Source organism: Tupaia chinensis, unplaced genomic scaffold, assembly GCF_000334495.1.
Source record: "Tupaia chinensis unplaced genomic scaffold, TupChi_1.0 Scaffold145870_1, whole genome shotgun sequence".
Classification (NCBI taxonomy): Eukaryota; Metazoa; Chordata; class Mammalia; order Scandentia; family Tupaiidae; genus Tupaia; species Tupaia belangeri.
Window position 1 is genome coordinate 4,039,485 of NW_006205727.1, and position 11,264 is coordinate 4,050,748.

The 11,264-nt window shown below is 41.0% G+C and overlaps 1 protein-coding gene across 4 annotated transcripts in view; it reads right to left on the reverse strand.

The window, feature by feature from the left end:
• Nucleotides 1-11,264, reverse strand: part of SLC38A1 (solute carrier family 38 member 1) — a 78,763-nt gene that overhangs the window by 55,571 nt on the left and 11,928 nt on the right. For 2 of the 4 annotated variants that reach the window (XM_006168560.3, XM_006168561.3), the window contains exon 2: nt 3,468-3,582. The exons of the other annotated variants lie outside the window; for them this stretch is intronic. The gene's annotated coding sequence lies outside the window, so the exon portion shown is untranslated. The remainder of the gene's footprint in view (nt 1-3,467; nt 3,583-11,264) is intronic. 4 annotated transcript variants of the gene reach the window in all.

Genomic DNA, 11,264 nt, shown 5'->3' on the forward strand with positions numbered 1-11,264 from the left:
GATTTTCAGAGGCACTGCACCACAAATTTAAAAAGCAGGTGGCCACAGAAGTGAAAGCAACCTTAAGAGCAAGTCTATACGTGCGTGAGAGCCTCAGTCAGTGGCTGTCAGTGAAGTGATGGGGATGGGATGAAGCAGAATGTCAAGATTTATTTGGTACTTCCTTCCAATGGCAAATCCCCCTTGAACAATGTTCTGATCTTTGGTCTGATCATGAATTCCACATGAAGATTGTAACCTAGTTAAGAGTCAAAACTTGGGAACCAGCAGTTAGTGTAATGGCTATGTCGCTGGACTCCCACATAGTCGACCGCGGTTCGCATCCCGGACCCGATGGCTTAAAACTCAGGCCAGGCGCGTGTGTGTGCATGCCCAAGATCCTGAGAGGAGAATGGAGGAGAAGGGATTGCAGCGTGACCATCCCCCATGGGGGGTGATTTCTCGCTTTCTGTCTCTATGTCTCTCTCTGTCTGTCTGGCAAGCGCACGTGCCCTATAGCAAAAAATCTCTCAAAAAAAAAAAAAAAAAAAAAGTCAAAACTTCACAGCCACCCTGTGGTATGGTGGTTGAGGTAGCTGGATCCTACATGGCCAACTGCATGGTTTGATTCTCAGACTTGTCAGCTTGGAAAATATGCTGGGTGCATGTGTGTGCATGCCCAAAATTCTGAGAGGAGAATGGAGGATGAGGGATTGAGGTTTGACCATTTCCCCTGAGGGGTGATTTCTCACCTTCCCTCCCTCTCCAGCATGCACAAGTGCCCTATAGCAAAAGCTTTTAAAAAAAAAAAAGTGAGAAAGAATGTCAAAACTTCTTTGTGTCCATCTGAGCATCCTAATGTGTCCAAGAGGCATTTTACTAATTAGCACTATTTTAAGGACCAGAGAAAGTACCCTAGAATGACACTTTTTCAAAATTCTCTTATTTTTCTACACCTAGCCAACGTATTATTCATTTTCATTTATTCCTTCTCCTGTTTAGAATAAAACTTCGCTGATTTCAGGGTTCTTTAAAATTTCCACAACAAGGCCAGCAGGTGGTGTGGAGATTAAGGTGGCTGGATCGCACATGGCCAACTGTGCAGTTCAAGTACTGGACCCAGTGGCTTGAAAGTCATGCTAGTGTGTACATGTGTGCCCAAAATCCCGAAAGGAGAGTGAGGAGAGGGGGAGTGGCCATCCTCCCTTGGGGAGAATCTCTCTCTCTCTCTCTTTCTGGAGAGCACACACACATCATAGAAGAAACAAAAACAAAATAAACTTTTGCAACATAAATACTTTCTAATACCTTGAGTTCAAGGAACCTCATCCTTCCTACAAGGCAAGGCCTCTCCTAGAAGGCAGGAAGTCAGGACAGGGAAATTAGAGACCTGTGACTTCCAGTCTTAGGATGATTCTTCTAGAGGGCAGAGAGCTGGAGAATGGTCCACCCTAACTGCTTTTAGTGCCTTCACACAGCAGCAATGTTTACTATATGCCTTTACTTCACAAAAGCTGAAATGCAATGAATTGGTTGAACCCTTGTCACCTCTTGGCCCCTTTTGATGAAAGTTGTCTAAACAGGCTAGACTGTATAATTTCTGTCTTCCCACTCTGATTCCCTCTTGTATGACTCCCTCGAAGGCTATGGAAGTGACACTACAGACTGACAGAAAGTTACTTCAGTGGACAGTGTTTTCCATCTGGGTTAAGGAGTCTTTTTCTCTCTAAAACTAGAAGAAAATAGGGTATCAGATAAAAAGTTGCTAAGATGAAGGAAGGATGAGTAATAATAGATCTGGAACCTGCTGTTTGAGTTTAAATTTTTGTAGCAAATGTGTATGTGTACAGACAACACACATATATATAAAGACATGGACAAAAAGGCAAAAGGCTACAAAGAACAGAGGAAGCACTAGCCACTAAGGTTAGGTCAGTAGTAGGCAGACAGCCGTGTAAGTTAGTCACAGAGGGCACATTTTTGTCATAATACAGCCTCTCTGAAATCTGTGTTCTTGACAATGGAAACTAGAAAATGAAAGAAAAAATTAAGAAAGTTAAGTGACACCTGATTGAGGCCACACTTGGAAAATACTGCTTGTTCAATTTCTCAAATATTTATTGCATGCTAAATGAAGACATTCAAAAAGTTAGAAAAATGTCAGAATCAGGGATCTGAGATAACTCCATAGACTCTTTAGAAGAGACATTGTGGGAAATAAAAAAAAAAGTTCCACACCCAAACTGGACTGCTGTTAGATTTTTTTTTCTTAATGATTTTTGTCATTTGGCGTGTGCACTTGCCAGAGAGACAGAGACAGTGAGAGTGGAAAATGAGAAATCACCCCTAGGATGGAAGGCCATGCTACAATCCCTTGTTCTCCATTCTCCTTCTGGGATTCTGGGTACATATATGTGGTTGGTGTGACCTTCAAGCTGCCAGGTCAAGAACAGAAGCACAGTCAGTCATGTGGGAGTCTAACACTTTAACCACCTGTGGGTCCCCACTGTTGAGATTTTGATGCATTTCTTCCCTCCTGCTTTTCTTCCTTTTCCTTCTTTCCTTTTTCTTTTCTTTTTCTTTCTTTTCTCTTTCTCCATCTCTACCTCCTCCTCTACCTCTCCCCCCTTCTCTCCCTCTTTTTTTACTCTAACATCAGGGATTTCAGATCATATTTATTTATTTATTTTTGAGAGAGATTTTTTGACAGGGCACATTCACTTGTTGGACAGACAGAGAGAGAAAGAGAAACAAAAAGTGAGAAATCACCCCCCAGGGTGTATGGCGACACTGCAATCCCTTCTCTATTCTTTTCTCAGGATTTTGGGCATGCATGCACACATACCTGGCATGAGTTTTAAGCCACTGGGCCCAGGACTCGAACTATGGTCAACTACATAGGAGTCCAGCAATGTAACCATTACACCATTTACTGGTTCCTCAGATTGTTTTTAGCTTATATTTTTTTGTGGAGTGTTCTATTGTAAGTGTTTAAAAAAAAATACAAGGGGACTTCAATAAGTTTGCAGAAGGGTCAAATGATGAGTCCGTGGTAAAATGCAATGTTTTGTAAGGCAGACCCACCAGGAAGGTTCTTATTTCAAGCCTGGAGGCCTCTCTGAGTACACCAGGTCCCTGCTTACCCATGATCTGGGGCTGGCTAAGGCTGCGAGTGGATCATAGCCTCAGGATCCACCCTGTTAAGTGGCGCTCCAACTCTTTTTCTTTCTCTTATGAGAAAAACAAAAAACAAAAACAAAAACAAAAACTTTTAAAAAGTTCATGGGAAAATGGAATTTAAGTATGAGTTTATTTCAGTGTAAAAAAATTAAAAATAGAATTCCAGGCTTAGCTTTTACATAATACTCATTTTCCTGAATTTTTGAAGACCCCACTTGTACCAGTTCCTTATTAACACATAACATAGATTTCTGTAGAAAACACGAGTTTTTGAATAGAGTATAACAAGTGAAGAGAAAAAAGAACACCTGTTATCTCAGCAAGCAGAGATGACCACTGCACGCATCCTGTCCTATGGCCTTCCAGGGCTGTCCTATGCACATAGATAGAGCGTCTGGCACACCACTGACACTCAATAAATATCTGTTAAATAAAACGAGTACAAGTAAAATATACATAGACACCTACCAAGGTATAAATCATTGCCAGCATCGAGTCTTTAAAACATATTTCTTTTACTTAATAAGATATCTTCCCTAACCTGAGTTATGTCACTAAATATAGGTCTACACCGTTACTGCTGATGCCTGACTAACTGCTTGTGCCAGAAATTGACAACCAGCCCTTTACTGCTGGACATTCAGACTGCTTGGTAGAGAGGTAGAGAGGAGACTGACAGGGGGAGGCAGTGCCTGAGTCAAGGCTTCTCAGTGGAAGGTTGTGGAGAGCAGCCAATCTGAGAAAACGTGTGATCTTTAGACACATACAAAAACGCGCTTTTGGAAGCTTTTTAAACAATGGCTATTGAGAACATTTACACACCAAAACGCTATTTGCCTAATTTTGTTGATACTGGATACTCGATACTGCAGGGCAGCATGAGGCTAAAGGAAGCCACATTTGTTTATTACATTTGGCTCCCCCAAAATTAGAGAAATTACATGGTGCCAGTTGTTTTCACATTTTCAAACAATTTACATCCAAAAACAACTGGCTTTACATTCCATTTCCTCTTACCCCATTTTTTGCCCTTTAAAAGAATAAACCTCCTGAGGCCAGTTCAGGTCACAACTTCTCTATCAGAGAAGTTGGGCCCACCCAATCCTCATTTGTCAATACTTGTCTGTCTTTTGCATTTGTTATTGCGTTTATTTCTAATCCACAGCCTTCTCCACTCAAAAAAACATGTTCAGCCAAACAAGTCCCAACAGAAGGTGAACAGCGCAGAGGTAGTAAGTACAGACAACTCAAGAAACAAAGGATTATAATTTCATTGAAAGATAGATGTGATCATTAGACTATAGAATTAGTTAAAAGACAGATTAGGGTCATCACATGAAGATCCTGATGTTAACTCAACCATAATTATTATCTTCCAACATGTATAATAGGTTATAAGTGGCAGTTTACTTCACAAAGAACATTTGCAATCAATATCACAAACTGTGAGGTATTTAAGACAGTGTTATTATCTTGATATGCTTATTGATACATTTTACTGATAACAATGTAAAAAAACATAAAATCACTCTTTTTTCTGCATGGTGTTATATGTCAAAGGAGAGGATAGACAAAGAAACCATCTGACTTTAAGTCACGCAGAGCCTCTTTAAGCAAGCAAAGCCATGCCCATGTACAATGGCAGTGGACTGTAAAACATTTGCATGATAGTACCCACACTGCATAGAACATATGTGCATGCATGTATGAAGGAATGAAGGGGAGAAGGAAGGAAAGGAGAAAGGATGAAAGATCAGGAAAGGTTTTATAAAGAGAACTTGGAACTGTGTCTAAAAATAGGTAAGATTAGCTTGAGGGATAAGGAGGGCATTACTTGTACCGGGCGCAGTACTAATATACTAACTGCTAATACTTTGTGGTGGGTTGGCCCACTCATTATTTGTCCCCACCTCATTTTAGTCTGATTCTGCAAAGGAAAGAAAATTGCAAACTACATTTCCCACACTCCTTTGTAGCCAGGGTTCTAGTTATAATTTCTATTCCACCAATCAGAAAGCAGCGGTGGCAGGAGCCAGGTACCCTTTTTGCTGGAACAGCTTGAGCTTGTGCAGCAGGTAGCCCCTGGAGTCAACAGTGGTGCTGTGATTCCTGATCATCAGATTTGGCCCAAGTGCTATGTTTCTGGAGCAAGCAGTTAAGACCAAGGCTTTCTAGTTTCCTGACTTCCTGATGGAGGTATCAGTAGCAGTTAACCTTAGAAAGCAGTTGATGATTTTTGCCCTGGTACTTATTCCTAGAGGCCTAGCATAGTGCCTGCTCTGCCAGCAATTTAAACAAGTTTATAGGCTCTTAATTCCCAGTATTAACTCTCTCTTGTTTAACTTCAATAGAAAGGTCTCTGTTAAATGCAACTTAGCCCTCACTGAAAATCTAATTTGATTACTCCTTTCTTTCAAATTTTCTTTTGCATTGTGGGAAGTTTCTAACATATATGCAAGCATAGAGGCCTGGCCTTGCAGTGCACTAGTTAGATGCTGTTTGTTGGGAGCCGGATTTCACAATGGGTAACAGCAGTTCCAATCCTGGTCTGGAACCTTGAAAAACACAGTGGGCACATGTGGATGCATGCTCAAAATCCTGAAGAGATGGGGAAATGGAGGAAAAAGGTCTGACCCTGTTGTGAGGTGCTTTCTCTCTCTCTTGTAAGCACATGCTCCCTTTAGCAAAAAGTAAATAATAAATAAAAGTAGACAGAACAGTATAATGTACTCCCTTATACCAACTTCAACAATAATCAACTCAGGCCAGTCATATTGCATTTTTACCCCCACTGTCACCTGGAATTACTTTGCAGTAGATCCCAGATATCATATCATCTATAAATATTTCAGCATATATCTCTAAAAGGTAAGCTCTCTCTCCCTTATCTATTTCTTTCGTGAAAGAGAGAGACACAGGTATGCTCAACAAGTTCGTGCTGTGATCTGCCTCAGCCTTCTAGCCAGCCAGGATCAAGGGTGTATGCATGGCGTACCCAGCGTGTATTAGGGCGACCATGATCTGAATTGCAGTCTTCCATGGGCTCTAGCATTGCAGAGTGAGACTTTGCTACCTTTGGCACTGCAGCTGGGCCAGAACTCTTTTTAAATACACCACCCCATGGTGATCAAACCTAAAACATAATAATTCCTCCATAGCACTACATATCCAGACACATATATAACATACACTTAACCTCAAAATCTGTTAGGAATTATTATTGGGGGGAGGAGAGACCAGCAGATGGTGTAATGGCAACATTGCTAATGGCTGCATAGTTGACCGCGGTTCAAATCCCAGACCGGTGGCTTGAAATTCATGCTGGGTGCATGTGTGTGCATGCTCAAGATGCTGGGAGGAGAACAAAGGAGAAGGGATTATAGCATGGCCATCCCCTCTGGGGGGTGATTTCTCACTTTCGACTCTCTGGTGAGCACACACACTCTATAGCAAAAATCTCTTTAAAAAGAATCATTTTGGGGTTTTTATTATTGTGGAGAACTAATATGATCATATTTCTTCTAGCTCAACTCTGAAGAATCAATTTTGATGGCTAGGTCAATGGTTTTGAGAAAGTCTTAGTAGACATTTCTCAAAAAAAAAAGACATAAAAACGGCCAACAGATATATAAAAACATGTTCTGGGGCCAACGACTGGTGTGGTGGTTAAAGTGCTGGACTTCCACATGGCCGACCCCTGTTCGAGTCCCAGACATGGTGTCTTGAAAGTCACACTGGTCACCTGTGTGTGCGTGTCCAAAATCCCAGGAGGAGAATGGAGGAGGAGTGATTGCAGTGTGGCCATTGCCCTAGAGGGTGATTTCTTACGTTCCCTTAAATGTCTCTCTCGCTCTCTGTGTCTTTCTCCTGTGAACACATGTGCCCTATGGCAAAAACCTAAACAGAAATGTGTTCAACATCATTAATTGTTAGAGACTTGCAAGTCAAAACCACAAAGGGATATTACTTAATACTTATTAGGGTGGCTATTAGCAAAACGTCAAGAGGTAACACGTGTTGGTAAAGGTGTGGAGAAAAGGGAATCATTGTACACTGTTGGTGGGAGGGTATATTGTGCAACTATTATGGAAAACAGTATGAAGTTTCCTAAAGAAATTAAAAATAGAACTACCATATGACACAGCAATCCCACTTCTGGGTATAAACACAAAGGAAATGAAATAACCACCTCGTGAAATATCTGCACTTTCACGTTCCTTGCAGTATTATTCACAATAGCCAAGAAACAGAGACAAAGTGCCTATTAATGAATAAATGGATTTTTTAAATGTAGTATATATGCAAAATATTTCTCAGACTTAAAAAAAGATCAATTTTACACAACATGGTAGAACCTAGGGGGACATTATTCCAAGTGAAATAGGCCAAGTGTAGAGAGAAATGTACCGCATGATCACTTATATGTGGAATCGGGGCGGGGGGGTGGCAAATACACAGATAGAGGGATTAAAGCAGTGGTTACCGGTGGTGAGGCAGAGATGAGGAGATACAGGTAGCAGATAGGATGAACAAGTCTAGGGATCTAATGTTCAACATGAGGTCTATAATTAATAATATTGTATTCAGGATTTTTGCTGATGCTCTTGCCAAAACAAAAAAAGTAACCATGTGAGAAGATGGACATATTAATTTTCCTGACCATAAGAACCATTGCACTATTCATGTGTATATCAAAACATCATGTTGTATATTTTGAATATATACAACAAGCAAGCAGAAGAGAGACCCAAGTCTGACAGTGGTCCTATTCTTCCTGGCCATCTCTTCCCACAGCTGACTGATTCACTTTACTCACTCGGAGTCCTGGGATATTGGGGCTCTTCAATGACAGTGATATGGATCCATCAGTTAATATGGATCTATATTTCAAAAGGCCTCAAACAGGCTAAACAGGTTAAAGTGTCAGATAGACTTTAAGCTAGATTGCATTAACTTGCGGTGATAATCCTAGGTTCTGGCTGGCAATTTCATATATATTTGAGTAATAAAAATGGGAAGTAAATTAATATATTAAAGTTGTTAATAAAAATTCATTAAACAGCATACTTAAGATCAAACACTGATTGCACTACATATAACTGATGTTTCAATTAAAATAAATGCTTAAACTTGATTAGGACAATATTTGACAAGCCTAGAACCCTTAGGAGGTGGGGAATAATAAATACGGCCTTTGGTAGTGAAAAGGCTAGGAGACAGTATACAATCCCAGAAGAATTGATATTTTCTTTTCTTGCCCAAGACTGATGGCTTAACCAGTGCCATGGTCTTTAGCTCCATTAGAGCCCTGTATCTCTACTTCTCTCTGGCTTCCCTGACTCTGCCCATCACTCTCAGAGCTCCTTATTTGGAAAGTAACCTTGTGTAGACCTTGAACTACCAACCCCGTTTCTCCTTTACTGTGACAGCCTCTGAACTATTTGTTCCTGTTTTTGTAACTCCGCAGGAATGATGCTTGATGGGCAAACTCTAACTCTGCCTCTTAGAAATTTGCAAGACCCCAGGCCAGTATAGTAACTTCTCTTTGCTTTGGTTTCCTCATCTGTAAAATGGAGACAAAGTAATTCCCATCTCTGACAGTCATAGAAAGATCGCACAATTTGGTCCATGTGCAGCGCTTAGAATGGTGCCTAGCCTCGTTCTTGTAAGCTATGGTGACTAATGCTCCTACCACTGCAACCACTTCCTAACGCAGACAAGTTGCCTTCTTTGAGACCTCATTCCCTCTGACTCCTTCCCCAGGAGGGAGCACTGCTCATGGATCTCTCTCAATTTGCTCCTCCCTGCATCCTTCTGAGCACTGCTTCTTAGCAGCCTTTGCCAGCTCCTTCCTCCTCCCACCCTCAGTGTAGGGGTAGTTCTTTGGGCTCCTCCTTTTCCACTCCCTACATTCCAAATTCTTTCCTTTTTAGGGCTTCAAGCCTGTAGTATCAGGTTTCATCGCACAAGGGTGTCTTTCAGAGCTTCCCCCCCACCCCAGTCTTTTTCCATTTTTATAAAACTAGAATTCCTTTGTGTTATGAAATAGGATCTCTTTCATAAATACCACTTGATAATGATTATGTCACTTAACATGTCACATGTTTCTTCATCTGTAAAACTAGAGGGCAGAAAGGAGAGATGAACTCAGATTTTTCTGCTCAAAAAAATTCCACAAATTCCTTTCTCCCCTCTGGTGGCCCACCAGACCTCTCCATGTGGATGTTTGCCACTACCTCAAACTCCAGATGCCTAAAACTCAACACACCGCCTGACCTCGCATGCCAGCTTTTCTATTTCTGTTAAAGATAACGTGCGTTCTCCTCACCACCCAGACTTGAAATCCGGATAACACTTACTACATTCTACAGCCTCATATCTAAACAGCCACCAAGTCCTGCCAACTTTCAGAGTCTTTTTTCCGAGCTCTAGTTTCTCAGTCCCACAGCCCTAATCCCCCCAAAGTCACCCCTTCATGCTACCTACTGAGATCTACCCTCTGCATCTACGGAAGCAGATTCTTCCTGAAAATACATGTTTGCACATTCCTCTTCTCCCCATGACCATCGTAACTGTCCTTCATCTCTACAGGATGATCGCTCATCTCTGGGACCTTTAATTCAAGGCCCAGATTGCTCACAACCATCTCTTCAAGCTTCTCTCCCACTTCATTGCTCTGAACATTCCATTCCTGCAATGGGTCTTCTCAGGTGATTTTCTGCTTTCTTCACACCATGTCCTAGTCCTGAATGCATTCCCAACCTCTCATGAAGCCAATGCCACCTTACATATGGCATTTTTTCAAAGCCCAGCTTGTTTATTTTATTTTATTTTATTTTATTTTATTTTATTTTATTTTTACAAGAGAGTTTATTGCTATAGGGTGCATGCACTCACTGGAGAGGCAGGGAGAGACAAAACAAAACAAAACAAAAAAACAAACAAACAAACAAAAAGAAATCACCCCCCCTGGGATGGCCATGCTGCAATCCCTTCTCCTCCATTCTCCTCTCCGGATTTTGGGCATGCATGCACACACACCCGGCATGAATTTTAAGCTGTAGGGTCCAGTACTCAAACCGTGGTTGACTATGTGGGAGTCCAGCAATATAACCATTATACTAACTGCTGGTCTCCCAGATTGTCTGCTTTTTTAAAAAGTTTTAAGCCAAACTCTTCTGCGATGCCAACTTGTGATTATTCCTCATAGCATTTTTGTATAGATTATTCATTGGCTTATAGGAAGGGCCTTCTTATATTTTAATAATATTTTTATTTAGTTTCAATTCACTGGACAGAGATGTCATAGGTTCCTAGCACATTGTGATAATAAACGTGTTAACAATAAACATGACTAAATTTAAAAAGAAAGCTATACTCATCTTCCTGCAGACAATATATTTAGCAATCTCACAATTTCCCCAGGAAAACAAGACAGAAATGGGAACATGAAACAACATGTACAGCCTCATCTCATAGCTGCATTATTTATTAAGAAATGTATTAATTACTTTTACATTTGACCTGAGCATACGGAATTTATGTAAAAACACCTTTAAAACTGTAAACAGTACGTAAATGAAAGGTATTTGTCATTGACATTTGTTGCTATAGTTTCAATGCCACCCAAAATTTGTGTTGGGACCTGATTGTATTGTAAAGGTGTGCAGTGACAACTTAGCCCAGTTGGGGGTCCCAAGGTGGGTCTTTGGGTGTGATAAAGTCATTAAGCCGGGACTTCTGTGATTGCATTCTGGTGTGTTTAAAAGAGGAGAAAGGAGACTAGAATAAGCAGAAACTCATGGACAGGCTGCTCTGCTCATGATCTTGCCCTTTGCCACTCTGTGATGCCTTTGGGCCTTCCACATAGCCAGAATCATGAGTCAAATAAGCCTCTATTCTCTTAATTCACCCAGTCTCAGATATTTCTGTAAACAATATTTGTTTTAGTCTGTTATTGTAATAACAGACTAAAATATCTGGCCATGGGGCTAGCAGGTGGCATGGTGATTTAGGTGTTGGACTCCCACATGGCCGGCCACAATTCAAGTCCTGGACCTGGTGGCTTGCTTTCTCACCTTCTCTCTCTCTCTCTCTCTCTCTCT